Source organism: Tachypleus tridentatus, chromosome 10, assembly GCF_004210375.1.
Source record: "Tachypleus tridentatus isolate NWPU-2018 chromosome 10, ASM421037v1, whole genome shotgun sequence".
In the NCBI taxonomy this organism is placed as follows: Eukaryota; Metazoa; Arthropoda; class Merostomata; order Xiphosura; family Limulidae; genus Tachypleus; species Tachypleus tridentatus.
Window position 1 is genome coordinate 48,405,048 of NC_134834.1, and position 16,256 is coordinate 48,421,303.

General features: G+C 32.6%; 1 protein-coding gene across 4 annotated transcripts in view; it reads right to left on the reverse strand.

Moving 5' to 3' along the window:
• Positions 1–16,256, reverse strand: part of LOC143229213 (uncharacterized) — a 314,530-nt gene that overhangs the window by 271,588 nt on the left and 26,686 nt on the right. For all 4 annotated transcript variants that reach the window (XM_076461217.1, XM_076461214.1, XM_076461211.1 and 1 more), the window contains exon 2: positions 9,098–9,140. The gene's annotated coding sequence lies outside the window, so the exon portion shown is untranslated. The remainder of the gene's footprint in view (positions 1–9,097; positions 9,141–16,256) is intronic.

Sequence of the window (16,256 nt, forward strand, 5' to 3'; positions counted from 1 at the left end):
ATGAATTATCACAAATATCTAATAGATTTCAAAATTTAAAATTACAGCTGTACGTGTACGTTTTTACGCTTAAATAACGAAAACAAAAAAAGAAATAAGTTCATCTGATGGCAGAAAATTCGAACGAAAAACTTAAAGTTTAATATTCTTGCTTGTTTAATGAAAATGTATTAAATTTACTTTTAAACACTATGTAGCATTGATATTAAAGAATCGTAATAATAATAATGATACCAAATGTTATATATTTTTAATATTTGTCACATAAGTTTAACCCATAGTGTTCTGAAAGTGTGCCATTCTTTATATAAGCTTACTTTTGGATTTATCATTTTTCACTTTGATCTAAATAAACAACGTATCAAGAATGTGCATATTGGTTTCGTTCTTTATAATGACCAATATAAAACTGCACACAAGCTCATCCCTGTGTGACTAATTATTGCCTTTTAAGTTACTCTAAACAAATGCCCTCTAACCTTGTATCTTCTTTCTCAGTTAAGAAGTTGCAATTGCACTGATCTTGACACTGATGTTTTTCCAGATTAATTAAGTAATCAGTGAAATACATCCTAAATGCCATTCGTTTCTGTTATATCAGTAGATTATTGATGAAACAGACACATCCAATAAAAGCATCATTTACATTAGCGGCATGATTAATAATTCATAGCATTTTTAGAAGTAAAATCACTCAAAATATTTTTAAACACTAGATGTCACTAAAGTTTACATAACTAAAAATGATTGCGTGAAAGTAACAACTCTTTAATGATGTTAAGATCATAACGATACGCCATGACTTACCAACTTCCATTTATAACTACGACATTTCTAAGCTGTTCTCTTTCCACTCTTATTTGTTCGATATAATTGGACTTATGTGCTATTTTTATTAACAAGTAGTTTTTTGTTTACTACAAAGAAAAAAAAGCTGCTTATAAACGAAAGGTTTGTATGGGTTACACATTTTAGCTCAGATTTTTGGCTTGCTAAGACAATTTACTTTAATATTAAGTTGCCTTGGCAACACAAGTCCCTTAGGTACAAACTTTACTTATAACATCAAAGAGAGCACGCTAATTTCTGATTCAGAGAGAGTGTCTTTAATATGTATTGGCAGAGAACTGAACAGGCCCAGTTGGAAGTATTCACGTACTCGTAGTAAACTACGAAAAACATTAGACAGCATATACTTGTTTCTTCGAAATATATATTTAATTTTCTCAAATTCTTTAGACAAAATATATTACTTAATATCTTAAATGCTCTGTTTTTGTCTTTGCTTTTTTGCGAATCTCTCCTGTAATGATTACATTCTAAACTATCAATTTGTTTTACTTAATTTTTATGTCGACATTATTAGTGACTTGTGGATTATCTGTAACAAATGTTCTTAAAATTTAGCTACTTTCCAAACACTCGGTATCAGAATTATCTACATAAATAACGCGTTACTGTCGAAATTATGAAGACTGCACGAAAGTAACGATTCGTTCTTCGTTATATTTCTATAGGATCTAGTTCTGCCTACGATATAGCAAATATCGTTTTATGTTTTCATGAATATTTTTGGTTAAAATCTTGTCTTAAACAATTTTAGCCGCCCTTGTTCAACAGACGATATATAGTAGATAATTATAAACCGTATGTAATATAGCTAGACATACTCACTATTCAATGGTATAGCTTGTACTACTACTAAAAGTCTATTTTATTTATGTATATGTTTTAAAAAATTAAAATCTGCTTAGAAATTTAAGACTGAGTAATATAACAGGATGCAATATGTATATAAACTAATTTCACAGTATAACTAACTCTAACCTTTCTGATACTAACAGGCCTGGCATGTCCTAGCGCGTTAAGGCGTGCGTTTCGTAATCTGAGGGTCGCGGGTTCGCGCCCGAGTCGCGCCAAACATGCTCGCCCTCTCAGCCGTGGGGGCGTTATAACGTGACGGTCAATCCCACTTTTCTTTGGTAAAAGAGTAGCCCAAGAGTTGGCGGTGGGTGGTGATGACTAGCTGCCTTCCCTCTAGTCTTACACTGCTAAATTAGGGACGGCTAGCACAGATAGCCCTCGAGTAACTTTGTGCGAAATTCCAAAACAAACAAACAAACTGATACTAACCTACTTCAAATATGATAATTCACTTTTATACTAACCTATTTGAGCAAAGTAAGTTCTAAGAAAAGGTGCTTATTTAATTTCTTAGGTGATTTTCTCAGATACTTTTACTTATACCTTTGTATAAGAGCTCTCACTTTTTAAGAAAACGATCTCCTTTATATTAGACTCGGCATAGTTATAGCACTCGCCTCGGAATATGAGAGTCGCGGGTTCGAATCCCCCCTCACACCGAATATGCTCGCTCTTTAGCTCTGGGGGCTTTATAATGTGACGCTCAATCCCACTATTCATTGGCAAAAGAGTAGTTCAAGAGTTGGCGGTGGTTGGTGATGACGAGGTAGTTTTAAACTGCTAAGTTACGGGTGACTAGCGCAAATAGACCTCGTGTTGCTTTGTGCGAAATTCAAAAAGAAACAAACAAACCTCTCTTAGTTTCAGAAATCAAGCGTGACGTGACACATACTGTTTTTATGTATGTTAGATATTATGTCATAAGACATTTATGTAAATAGATAAATTATGGTTTTTCAAAACTCAAAAGTATCTTAATATATTTCATAAAATTTATAAGAAAGATCGACGTTCTTGACTTAATTAACTTTTCCTAGCAGTTTTTTTCTTTCGAAGTGACAGTTTTAATCACTTGAAGCTATAACTTTTTTTTGAAATAGTCATTATCGATTATACCAGTTTTAGCTGTAAGAGTTTTCTACAAATAAAGGTAATATTGTTTGGACAAACTGTAGTTCCTTTATTTCTTTATTCGAAATAGTGTTTATATTTTGATCAACTGTGGTTATACGTTTTCCTTTGAGAGATAATAATTTTGTTATTCTGTACTACGGTTTGTTTGTCATGAGAAATGATGACGATAAACTTAACTGAAGCCAAAATGTATTCTAAAGATGGATGGTATTGATATTAAATCTTTAACTACAATAAAGTACAGAACACCTTTTCGTTTTTCTTAGGTCATCTTTAGGATAAAAAAAGAGTTGCAAACTCTCTTTGTCAATATGAAGATGACCTAAGAAGGTCGAAACATTGTTCTGTACTTTATTGTAGTTAAAGTATTAATACCAATATATCAACCGTATTCTCAATACAAACTATGGTCTTGTTTTGTTTAGTTGTTGCTATATATTAATATTTAGAATAACAATCCTATTTTGATAACCTGTACCTATAAGGTTTCTCTATAAGAAATAGTAATTCTGTACTATAACTATAAGGCTTTAACTTATGAACCACATTGCTGTTTTAATGAAGTGTTGTTATAAAAGGTATATACAAGTAATGAAAATCATAGTTTGATCGACTGGAGTTCCAAGACTGTTCGTTAAGGAAAGATATTCCTAAATCGATCAACTGCACTGTAATATTTTCCTATAACGAGTGATGATGTTTTGGTCGAATGCAGATTTAACGTATGCCTACAAGGGATGATAATTCTGCTTTGTTTTGTTTTATAAAGAATTAAAGCTGTTTTTAATTGGATCCATTGTAAGATTTTAATAAAAAGCAGAATTTTATATTTATCTCTTTTAGATAGTTAGTTTGTTAGTTTTGAGCAGAACTGCATAAGTTATATTGGACACTATTCGTCTCTACATTTTAACTGATAGATTTAACGTAATGAAGCTAGTAACCACTATCTACAACCAACTGTTATGCTACTATAGCAGAATAGTGGGATTTGACTGTCACGCACCCACGTTCTCACGATGGTGATAACATTTTTATTGCAAGGGTACGCGAACCATACACCATCAAATTTACAGTCTGATACGCTATCTACTTTCCGGCCTTATCTCCAGGTGTAAAATTTTTTCTTAGAAAACATTTATGTTTTTTTGACTGAATGTAGGTGTTGATACAGTTATAACGGCTTTTTTTTATATATATAATCCACGATCTTGTTGTGGTTTACTAGTTGACACTTAATGGTGACAAAGTAATTCTGGATTAACTGAAGAGTTAGCACTATTTGTATAAAATATACCACTTTTTAACAAGTGTATCCGTTAGTTTGAAGGTTCGTCTGTTAACCAATTGGAAGTTTATGTTACGTTGTTTTTTTTATACATTTACGAAGTAAGCATTTTCTTGAATCTCATGTTCATGTAATGACTCTCTCGTGTACAAAATCAAACCTATACAGTGCCCCAAGTGGTATGTCAGAATAAAGCTGTTCTAAGATCAAAACAAACTTTCGTCGAGATTTTGTTTTACTGATAATAGCAGTTAAACAAGATCACCAACATGCAGCATAAAAAAGTTATATCAAAGATTTAGAGAAGATATCAACTTCCAATCTCTTGGATGACGGCTGAACTAATCGAAGGAACCAACACTCTATTCGGAATGTATATATTGTACTTCGAAAGACTGTTGAACTCTGGGAAAAAAGAATATCTGGACAACACAAGTACTTAAAGAATTTGAGCTGAAATAAAATTGGTCAGTTGGAGATCTGTAGCTATCATTTACTCAAACAAATGTTGTTATGTAGCTTGTATGTATTGCTTAGGAAGTTTCTTTATAATAGTAAAATATGAAGGCTTGTTAGGAGGCTCATGTTGTAATTCTTTCTATAATTCGCATGTTTTTACATAGGACGTGATTACAGATTACAGAAAATTGTTCCGTTTTATTCTTACTTTATTTCTGGGACTGTAGTTGAAAGTTACATATTCAAATATTTAAGGGCGTTATCACAGTGTTACAAGCAACGTAATCGTATTACCTACCTGCTAAAGTACTAACCTATTCGTATCTTTCTCGCTGAAAAAAAATGCTTGCATCCTCAAAGCATTCCTTTTTTTCGTAAAAACGAAAGGAAAAACTAACATACGCTATTATCACATAGTAATATATTTCAGTTTGACGTAGTAAAAGTTTTGATCCCTGGTATAAGAAGTAAAGTTTAGGTTGTTCTAAACTTGTACCCTTTGTTTAATTAATATGGCCCGGCATGGCCAAGCGTGTTAAGGCGTGCGACTCGTAAGCTGAGGGTCGCGGGTTCGCATCCCCTTCGCGCCAAACATGCTCGCCCTTTCAGCCGTGGGGGCGTTATAATGTGACGGTCAATCCAACTATTCGTTGGTAAAAGAGTATCCCAAGAGTTTGCAGTGGGTGGTGATGACTAGCTGCCTTTCCTCTAGTCTTACACTGCTAAATTAGGGACGGCTAGCTCAGATAGCCCTCGAGTAGCTTTGTGCGAAATTAAAAAACAAACAAACAAACTTGTTTAATTAAAATTAGTAAATATCGTTCATATAAATAGTTATAAATTAAAAGAAACTATTGCCAAAGCTATATAATAAGCCTAGATTTATAAGCTTAAATTTTCAGCCTGCGTTTATGAAAGAGTAGGCTATTTTATAAGAATATTTGGTCCATGATTGGCTCTTGTTAAGATCTTAAAATAGCTTGATTGGATGTCTACTTCACGCTCATTTGATTTATTTGGCTAACTTATATTTTCGTTTCCCTTCACTCATGCTAGTTGCTTTCTTCTACAGAACTGGTGAGACTGTTGTTGTTTTTTTTTCAATACGGGCATATAAGTTGAAAAATGACATACAATGTTCAGTTGAATAAATAGTGTAGACGATGTCCTGTTTAAAAATGCATTTCTATTGTACTATGGATACACTCTACAAAGCAGGACGCATAATTATTTCTTACTGTACAAAGAATATTTACTGAACTGTGTTAAGGTTTCAAAAACTGGACAGTTAGGAACTTAATACGTTGGCGGTTTACCAAAGATTTGTTAATACAGGTAGTCTCAAGTTATTGGATCAGTCAATACGCGTTATAGATTTTTTCTCTATCGTTAAAGTAGAATGATAAATTAGGCGCAATGCCATAATATTATTATTCACACACACACATTTGTATCGCTGTATGGTGAATTACAAAGGGCTCAAAAACACCATAAATTTTATATACGTGCTTCACAATTATAAGAGAATAAATAACTAGAAATATACGAAGGTGATAAAAAAGACTTTAAGAAGAAATCATCTGTAAAAGGTATGATAAAAAATAGTAAATAAATTATTACTATTTATTTTAATGGTGATTTTTCTCTAAAACCCTAATTACCAATACATTTTTTTAGTTCGCTCACTCAAGCTCTGTTGAAGAGTCTTAAACAAGCAAAACTACAGTTAAGAGCAATGAATACGACCAATAAAAGAATGTACTAGGCATCTATGTCACAAACGATATTTTAAGTTTTACTTTATAGAATTACGAAACAGATGGTCCGCTGGAAAAAAAAATAGTTAAGGCTCAATTCCGTACACACATAAAATAATTGGCTTTACTACAGTCTGGGTAAAATGTTTATATACTGTTCTATAACAATGTTATTTTCTACATTCATGGAGGAGTTTTAGAGTAAATGCCTGAGAAGTAACAGAAAAGGTAGCGTATGATAAGAAAGAAAAACATGTTCGACTTGATATTCTGTTGTGTCTGAAAGTGTGCAATTTTCTTATAAAAATTTTTGAAACAATTCAATAATTTGTTGAGACAAGTTCTCTGTAATTGTTGTAGATGCATGCCTAGTTACTTTCCAGAATTTAACGGGCTTCAACTTATTCGACTATCGACAAATGATATGAAGCAAATGGACTGTGCTAGAAGTGTAGAATACCCCCAGTGTACTGCATCTAGATTAAGAAAACGTCATTGGACTACAGGAAACACTGTTCAAGAATAGTCAACTGATAGACACCAAAAACAAAACTAATGTCTAAGATTGTGTTTTGATCAGGTTAACATTTCAAGCTGAAAACAAGTCTTGTAACAACTTATCATGGTATCCAAAAAAAAAACAGTGAAAAAAAGACTGACCAGACAAGATTATTTTGCAAGATGGACTATTTGCGAACCGATATTAACCAGAAGTTACTACCACACCGTATTACTTAGGCAAGACAGCATGCAAACCTACAGTTAGGACATTGGCAACATGTCATCTTTTTCAGATTAATTCTGTTTTCAGCTTCTTAAAGTTCATGGTAATATTCGTAATGTTCGTTATTTTATATAAAGGACAGATGAGAAAAGACTGTTGTTCTCAGGGTAGGCACAGGAGGTTGTGTAGCATATGTTTGGACTGCAATTCATCATAAAGGAAAAAAATGATTTTCATATCCTCCAGGGAAACGTCAATGGCACCTCTTACAGGCATCACATGGAGACAAGAGTTCTGCCACATGCTAAAGCAAAATTTAGCAATAATTTTGTGTTTATGAATGAGTGTCATTGCCCATACTGTGCATATTGTACAGGATTACCTCAACCAGGAGGACGTTGCAAAATTGTCATGTCCAAAAAAGTGTCCAGATTGTAATCCCATTAAGAACTGTTGGGTAGAACCGAGCCAGAAAATTGCTAACCACGATCTTGAAACAGCCACTGCAGCTGCGTTGTAGCATCTTCTAATGACAAGTTGACATAAAATCACGGTGTATTACATCAATAACCTCATCGACAATATATCATGTCGCTTTGCAAACGTTATTAGAGTTCGAGGAAACCCAACCGAGTACTGAGTGTTTAATATAAATTGGTATAAGGTTGCAGATGCTATTTATGATAATCTAATGTTACATTTATCATTATGTTTATTTTGGTAAGGTTCTGTTCAATAAAGGTGTTTCATAAGATCGTTTGCTGTCCTAATAAAACGTTAATGACGTCGGTAAAACCTGTTTCATTGTATAAATTACACATGTAGATGTTTAATATAAACAGTGGTATGTATTCGGACTTACAACATTAGAAACTGGGTTCGATATCCGTGATACAGATAACCCATCGTGTAGCTTCTTGCTTAATTACAAACATAAACATTGCTAAGTTTACTTTTATTCTATATAATTCTTAATAATTACGATATTATTTGTCACAAAATATAAAAAAAAAACATTTGGTCAAGACTGTATTTGTTGAATTAAAAAGGACTCAAAAGCCTCGTTAAACTAAAGCATTCAGCTAAACCTGACAACGGATCAACATAGAAGTTGACACTTCTTATGATAATAAATCAATAACGTGGACGGTGTTTTAAATAAGATATTATGTCTCTGAGGAAAAAATTATCTAAATTAGTTTGAGTTGAGGAGTTGAATATTTTAGCGTAAAAAATGTCGACAAAAACAGTTAAAAGAGTAACTTGAGTAATATTCACAGTATGTGTAAATAATGAATAATTAGGTGATATTCAGATTATTTTTTTCTACATAGATTTTGTACTATACCCAACAGCGCTGTTGAAGTTTAGTAAAATGTTATACATATATTTGTTTTCCACTGAGATAAGTTACCACGAAATAAAAGATTGAACTGTCCTCATTTTACGTATTACGTGTAAATTCATAGTGAAATCAAGTTATCTCATGTTTTTATAAGAAACTGGGTATGTCTGAAACCGTTTTTATATGTTTCAGTAGCGCAGATTAAACTGATCCTGCAAGGTTCTCTTTATCGTAGTGTAGGAATATCTATGAAATGGAGTCTATATTATGCTTTCATAAAACATGTTCTTTTTAACCACTAAACACTTGATCGATTTTCTACGTCTTGAAATGTTCAGTTTTAGTTGAACAACCAGCTTTATATGGTGTGAATTGTGGATCTTTTTGGTATTTGTTAAGCCCTTAAAATTTGAAATCACGATAATGCACCTGAAGACACTAAAAATACATTATCATAAATTATTAAAAGGCTTAAATAATAATTCTTATCATTTCAATATAATTATTGCATCATGTGTATGAGTGTTTTCTTATAGCAAACCCACATCGAGCTATCTGCTTAGTCTACCGAGGCGAATCAAACCCCTGAGTTTAGCATTGTAAATCCGTAGACTTACCGCTGTACCAACGGAGGATATTATTACATCATAAATCATATGCTTCTCCTAAAAAATACAAACACTCACAAGTAAAGTGATGACATCGTAGTGGCCACCATTTGTTGTGACACTGTAAAGGAAAACAAGCATTATTCTTAGCAGCATGTAACACACAAAATAAACATTATTAGCAGCATATAACACAAAACAAACATTACTCTTAGCAGCACATAACACACAAAACAAACATTACTCTTAGCAGCACATAACACACAAAACATTCTTAGCAGCATATAACACATAAAACAAACATTTTTCTTAGCAGCATATGACACACCAAACAAACATTTCTCTTAGCAACATATAACACACAAAACAAACATTATTCTCAGTAGCATTCAACACACAGAACAAACATTATTCTTAGCAGTATATAAAACACAAAACAAACATTTTTCTTAGCAGCGCATAATACACATAATAAATATTAATCTTAGCAGCATATAACACACAAAACAAACAACATATTCTTATCAGCATATAACACAAAACAACTGAACAAGGTTTCAAACAATTATAATTTCTCAAACAACACGTGAATCAGTATTTATTCATTTGTTCAACTTGGTGTATCATCAATATCTACAGTACAGACCAATTTGAAAAAGTCAACAACGAGAGAGCAAATACCTGCCAGTATTTAACAATAAAGTAGATAGCAGAAGTCAATAAACCGTTAAGTAACGCAAGAGCTATTTCATAGAACTCTTGTAATAGCACTTAGTGAATGTCTAAATTATTATATAAAATTTTGGTGGAACCACTTTGATTTAGTTGCACTTAGTTGCAGGTATTTTATTTCAGCAAAGCTCCACTATGATATATGCTGTGTCCACTGAGTGGAATAGAACACTTAATTTTAGCGTTGTGAATCAGGGGGACTTTGGGACTTTAAAATATACACAAGTATTAAAGATAAAATGTATAAAAGTTTTCACAATTCTCAGGAAGTAGTTTATATTTATTTATGAAATTAACATACAATTACATATAAAAAAAACAAAGTTAAAAGGATTGAAGTACAAACTGCCAATGTAGTATTTCTCCAACCGTGACCCGATTGTAAAGTGAAATGTTTTAGATCATATTCAAAACGTTTCATTTCTCTGTTGTTTGATATATAACATTCTACTTTTATCAGTTTAGCTTTAGAACTTGATGGCGCTGCATGTCTATTTGGGTGTATGTGTGTGTGTTTTCATATACTAAAGCCACATCGGGCTATCTGCTGAGTCCACCGAGAAGAATCGCACCCCTGATTTTAGCATTATAAATCCGTAGATTTATCGCTGGTACACATATATACCCCAACAGGAGTGCAGATATTTGACAGGAATATGGTGAGTGGTAGATATGTACATAAAGTAAACAAAATAAAAAATGAAAGGTTGAAAAAACTTTTGAAACAGTTTTACTCAACCGTTAAGAACAAGTAAATGCAGCTCTTACAATCTCTAGAAACCTTTAGCTTTAGACTGGAAGATTCACATTGTTCAATATAATAAATAATAAAACCGTTTATAAGTTTAAAAGGTAACTGAAATTTCTTGGTAACATAATTCATTCTAGTTAATAGCAAACAATAATGTAAAATAACAAAATCACATATAAAACTTTTCCTCAAATCATTTTTCTATCATTTAATAATGATAGAGTCCACAAATTGAGCAATTTTATGTTTTTACCTGTTATCCTTAGCATTCAGTGTAAAATATCGAGTAAACAAATTGTATAAAATCAAGTACTTTCTTTGTGAAATACATAGGAAATCCTACCTCTAATTATTAGGATTTTTGTATAAACTGCTTGCGTGACTTAAATGTTAATATGGCTCTGTAACTAGCAAAATCAGAAACCTATAAACAGTTTATAGCATAAATAGTTTTGTAAAAGTTCATTAAAAAAGTTGATAAGTTCCATATGTATCTATTTAGGTAATTCTTGGATTAAACTGATAAGTCTCCTAGTCGAGACTTCCTAGCTACATTACAACAAGTCTTCATTGGAAATTTAATATACTGCACATTTATGAAGTGTATTTTGAATTCCTATTTTTAATGTTATTACTATTAATCCAAAGCCCTTGACTACATGTTTAAATATGCTGTTATCGATTGTAATCTTAAAATGCTTTATTTGTTAGCGCATGATATCTTCATTTATTTTTTCTAATAAACTTTGTAAAAAACTTCAGTTTTTACATTGTAAAACGCAGAAGATGGAAGTGAATAAAACGTTCAAACGTCTAGTTTAATATATTATTATAAATTTAGATCTGTCAGTGGAAACACAGACAAGATAACTGCTAATATCACAAATAATTGTTTTGGAATAATCATCGGAAAATAGGAAATTCCACTTACTCTTTTATTTAGATATTTTAACTTCTAAGATATCAATTTAATTAGCGTCCAGCGCTATTTTTATTCGTATATAAAGTACTTATAATATCACCACGTAGCTTACGAATTTGAACCTGACGTGATTTGTTGGTTAGCGTCCTACATGGTCAGTCGAAAAGGCCAAGATTGGAGCCCCAATACATATTAAACGCTGAATAAAATCTCACCTTTAAACTTTGTAGAGGAAGGTGAGGTTATAATCGTGAGCGCGAATCCCACTATTCGGTAAATAGCAGCTATATATGCAATAAGTTCTTCTGATTTGTTGTATAATTTCTTGTCATTATTTCTAAAGTAGAGACAGTTATGCATGAGCGACAGGTTGGTTTGTTTGGTTTGTATTAAATTTCGCGCAAAGCTGCTCGAGGGCTATCTGCGCTAGCCGTCCCTAATTTACCAGTGTAAGTCTACAGGGAAGGCAGCTAGTCGTCACTACTTACCACTAACTCTTGAGCTACTCTTTTACCAACGAATAATGGGATTGTCCATAACATTATAATGTCCCCACGGCTGAGAGGGCGAGTATGTGTGGTGTTGAGTGATAGGACCTGGTTGTTTAGCACGTGTCGTACAAGGCGTCACATAGACTGGAAATACCAAATACTAACGTGGTACGATTATTTATTAGAGCAATTTGGAAATTACAATTTATCAAAATTTTTATAGTGTTGTTCCCAGCAATTGCAGGAGAGTATCATAACAATTAAATAGAAAACAAAACAGGAGTCACTTATCGAAAATCTTGCGTTAAAAGATTCGAATAATATTTCAAGGTTATACATGTGTAAAAGAGATCTTTTTTTACATTTTAATAGTAATTCAGTGTGACATATTTTAGAAGTAAAAAAAAGTTTTAACAACATTCTAGTGATACGTTCTACTGAGAAGGCCTATCTTAATGTCGCAAATAACGTGGTGAAAAGTTTAAGTTGTCTCGAAGGCCGCAAAGTATTAGTGCCACTGCTAAAGAGACAAGTTGCGGTTACCAAGGCTACCATATCTAAGTAACAACATCTACGGTTGCTGGAAGGCATGATGGATATTTTAACGGTATCTGTTGAATAGCTGAATTTTTAAAATAAATTACATGCAATTGTAATAATTTATCTTTCATCTGTGAGAGCGATGCTCACGTATTAATGTTTCCAACCTTAGCTGCTCCTTCTGTAATTACTGTAGTGATGACTAGTTGCTGTAAAAAAAGAAGAGTCTTTGAATTTCAACTAAATTCATCACTGCATAATAAAGATTGTTTTTGTAAAAAATGTATAACAAATCACGACCCTAAAAGATGAACAACAAGAACTTTGAATAAATAACAAAATGAAGAAAAACGGAAGTTCGAAACTTCGATTTTATATAAAATAGTGTTTAGATTGCATATTTCCAAACAAAGAAGAAATGAATACTGTCAAGTCTTCTCTGTAAACTAACTAGAGAATACATTCTAAGGGGCAGTATTAAAAGACACCCTGTTTGAAGATTAAGGTTGACTTGTATGAAAGAGTGAAAATGTAATGAAAATCCAGGGAGTCATAGAAACAAGCACATCAATGGATGTTTCCTTCACAGGCCTCTTCGCTAGACTAGAAACACAGTCATTGTGGAAAATTACTATTTGCAGAAAGCTAAATAACTCTTTACATCACATTTACATTGACTTAGCTGAAGAAACAAGAAGTGGTATTTTCAAAGTAAATCAGAATGAAATTGAGAATGCTAGGCATATGACCAGGAGGACACTGAGAAAATCGAAGAAAATAACTGTAAGATACCAGTGATATCCATTAAAAACAATCCAACTTAAAAATCAGAAAAAAATACGGCTCATACTGTGCGGAAGAAAATGAAAAGTAATCTGGGATATGAAAAAAAAAACTTTTATAGAGTGTCGAGCCAATGTATAAAAACGTACAAGGTGTTTGCTCAAACCAAGTATCCTAAAAGCTATCCGTTTATGCAAATAACTCTCAATATCGAAGAGAAAAGGAAAGTGTTGAATTGAAGCTGGACATTATGAAGAACTTTGTGCGATGGAAGTTCGATAGGGCATCGTAGAACAAATAAGTAGTAGGAAATTGCGATAAGACAGCATGTTTAAATGTTCGTATATGACTTGCTGATGATAAAGCTACAATGCTGGTGCATATAAAAAACAGAGGAAGAAATCTGCCTTCATTCATAGAATCATAAGTGGCATTAGGCCAGAAAGAAAAGTGGTGTTCGACTGTAGCATGAGAAAATAACTAAACATGAAACATGATATGAAAAAATAACGTCAAAGAGGCAAGTAGAGAAGAATCAGACCCTAATATATAAGGCATTGACAAAACTATGTAAGGCATAGACAAAGTTGCGTTTCTTAATACTCGTGATACATTTTGGACATAATCAAGAAAAATAAAAAGATGAAAACAGAGTTGTAAATAACGCTTCTATAGTCTAATTTGAATGGAATAAAATAACATTAAAACAGTTGCAGAGTGGGCACATTTATCTATCCGAGAAGATGTAGAGATATTCGTGAGAGATTTAAGTGTTGGAGACAGCTGGCTAAAATTTCTTGGTCTAAGAGTATTGTTTTAGATTTATCTAGAGTCGTGAGTGATATCCAGACACTCAAGCAAGAGCGAGGAGTCAAATGTGAAAGAGAAATAGTTCATCAAAACAAAATATTTATTTTTAACAGGTTAAAATAAATCCCTGTCAGAGACTCAAACTTCTAATCTAAATAAAAATAATTGTGTTGCAGAAGGTAGTAACGAACTCCAATATTTTTTAGTTTCACAATAAAATAGCATCACTAACATAAGGATCTGTGTAACTGTACTATGTTTAGATAAGATTTTTAAAACTCGAGTGAGACTAAATGTAAACCCCTGAGGGGCATCATTAACTTGCTCATTGATAGATACTTGTTATCCAGTAGTACAGCATTATGTCTGTGGATTTACAACGCTAGAAGCGGGATATCGATACCTGCGGTGGGCAGAGTTCAGACACCTTATTGTGTAGCTTTGTGCTTAACTTAAAAAAATAATCTAACATCTATTTCTACAACGAAAAATAATTTTGTATAATCAAGAGAAAATGTGTCGTTTGTTTCCAAGACAACTAAGCTTTCGGAGCAGTTCATTTATCCAAACGTTGTCACGAGGAGATCCAGTATCCAAGAAAGATAGCAACTGCAAAAACTTTGCTTACAAGAATGGTGAGTATTGGTTTCTTAAACGGAACATGAAATTCCAGACACTCTCCCTTTTGAAAACCATTCGAGTTATGAGAGATGTAACAAGAGCATTCTAAATACTAATAAGGTTTTTATTAACTGCTAGTCAAGAATTTTTAGCTACTTAAGGTCAGATATTGGGTGATGAGATAACAGTTTAGTAAAGTCTGTAAATATTGGAATGAGGATCATATTATCATATTTTGAAACAGAGAATCAATGACTAATAATTCAGCTGTTATTATCGGAAAAACTGCTCAGATGAGATAAAATGGTTGATGTTAAAGTCACTTTTTGAAGCCATATCATACTGTTTAAGGTAAAAATAATAATTGCAATAGGAAGCGTCTTGGACAGTAACTTAAAAAAGTCTTCACATTGTTCTATAGAAATTATCTCTACTAAACCATATGAAAACACTGAAAGATATTTCAAACCAGAGGAATTGGAATAAGAATAGAGCAGAAAATACTCCTTATTTCCCATTTGCGAGTCCACATATAACGTTTGACAACAGTACACGTAAGGTAGTAATTTTCAGATTGTTCTGACTAAAGTGTTTAGTCCATCATGATGAACATGACATCGTAAAGAAATTAACCTATTGCATTATCTCCAGGAGCAGAAGGGTGGTGACGCAGGTGGATTATTTTCCCCAGATGGTAAAATCTTGTTCATTTCTTGAATGCTCAGATCTTTGACAGCAAAGGAAGCAATAAACTCTGCGATTTGTGATGATTAGATGTCATGGTGGACACCTCTCATGGATAGTCAAGAGCTTCGGTAAAAGGGACCAAATCTTGATTCAGTACTATTTGCCGTGGAGCAGGGTAAGGTAAAACAAGTAAGTGAATGCAGTTTCTGGAGCTGTTGCAGAAATAATTAAGCGGAATCAAAAAAAAAAGTGCATCCAAAAAGATGACAAGTCATAACAGTGTAAACTGCATTATAAAGCACAATAATTGATACATTTTATGTCTCATAGATTGTGGTATAGTAGATAATACAAGTTACTGTGTGTATGTCATTCTTGGTTTGTACGATGAACATGTATATTAATTCAGAACGCGATGTTGCTCTTTACATATATGTTCATTACTAATGAATTATGTACATAAATGTGAATAACAAAAAGAACAACATTTCTGATGAATAGATATTTTTCATTTAAATACTGAAATTTTTATGTTCTATGCAGTCTACAGCAATTAGTTTCAATCACCTTGAAAGAGAAAGAGACGAGTTGTGTTCTCTGTTTACATACTGTTGAAAGAATATTTGGTTAATGTTTTCAATTGAAATATTTTTAAAAATGCGGTTTTTCATTAAATGGGGAGAAAGCTGTTGGATATTTTTCACCACACCATGTGAAAAAAGATAGTGTGCCTCGTTTTTCATTCATTGTGATAAAGGATTCTGTTAATTATGAAGTGAACTGTATGAACTTAGTAAAATCGTGGCTTGTTTTAAAATGATAGAAAATATAATGTGCTTAGTGCTGTTAGGTATTCGAGAAATGATTATTTAACTATTTCCAAGCTTTGTGGATGTTACT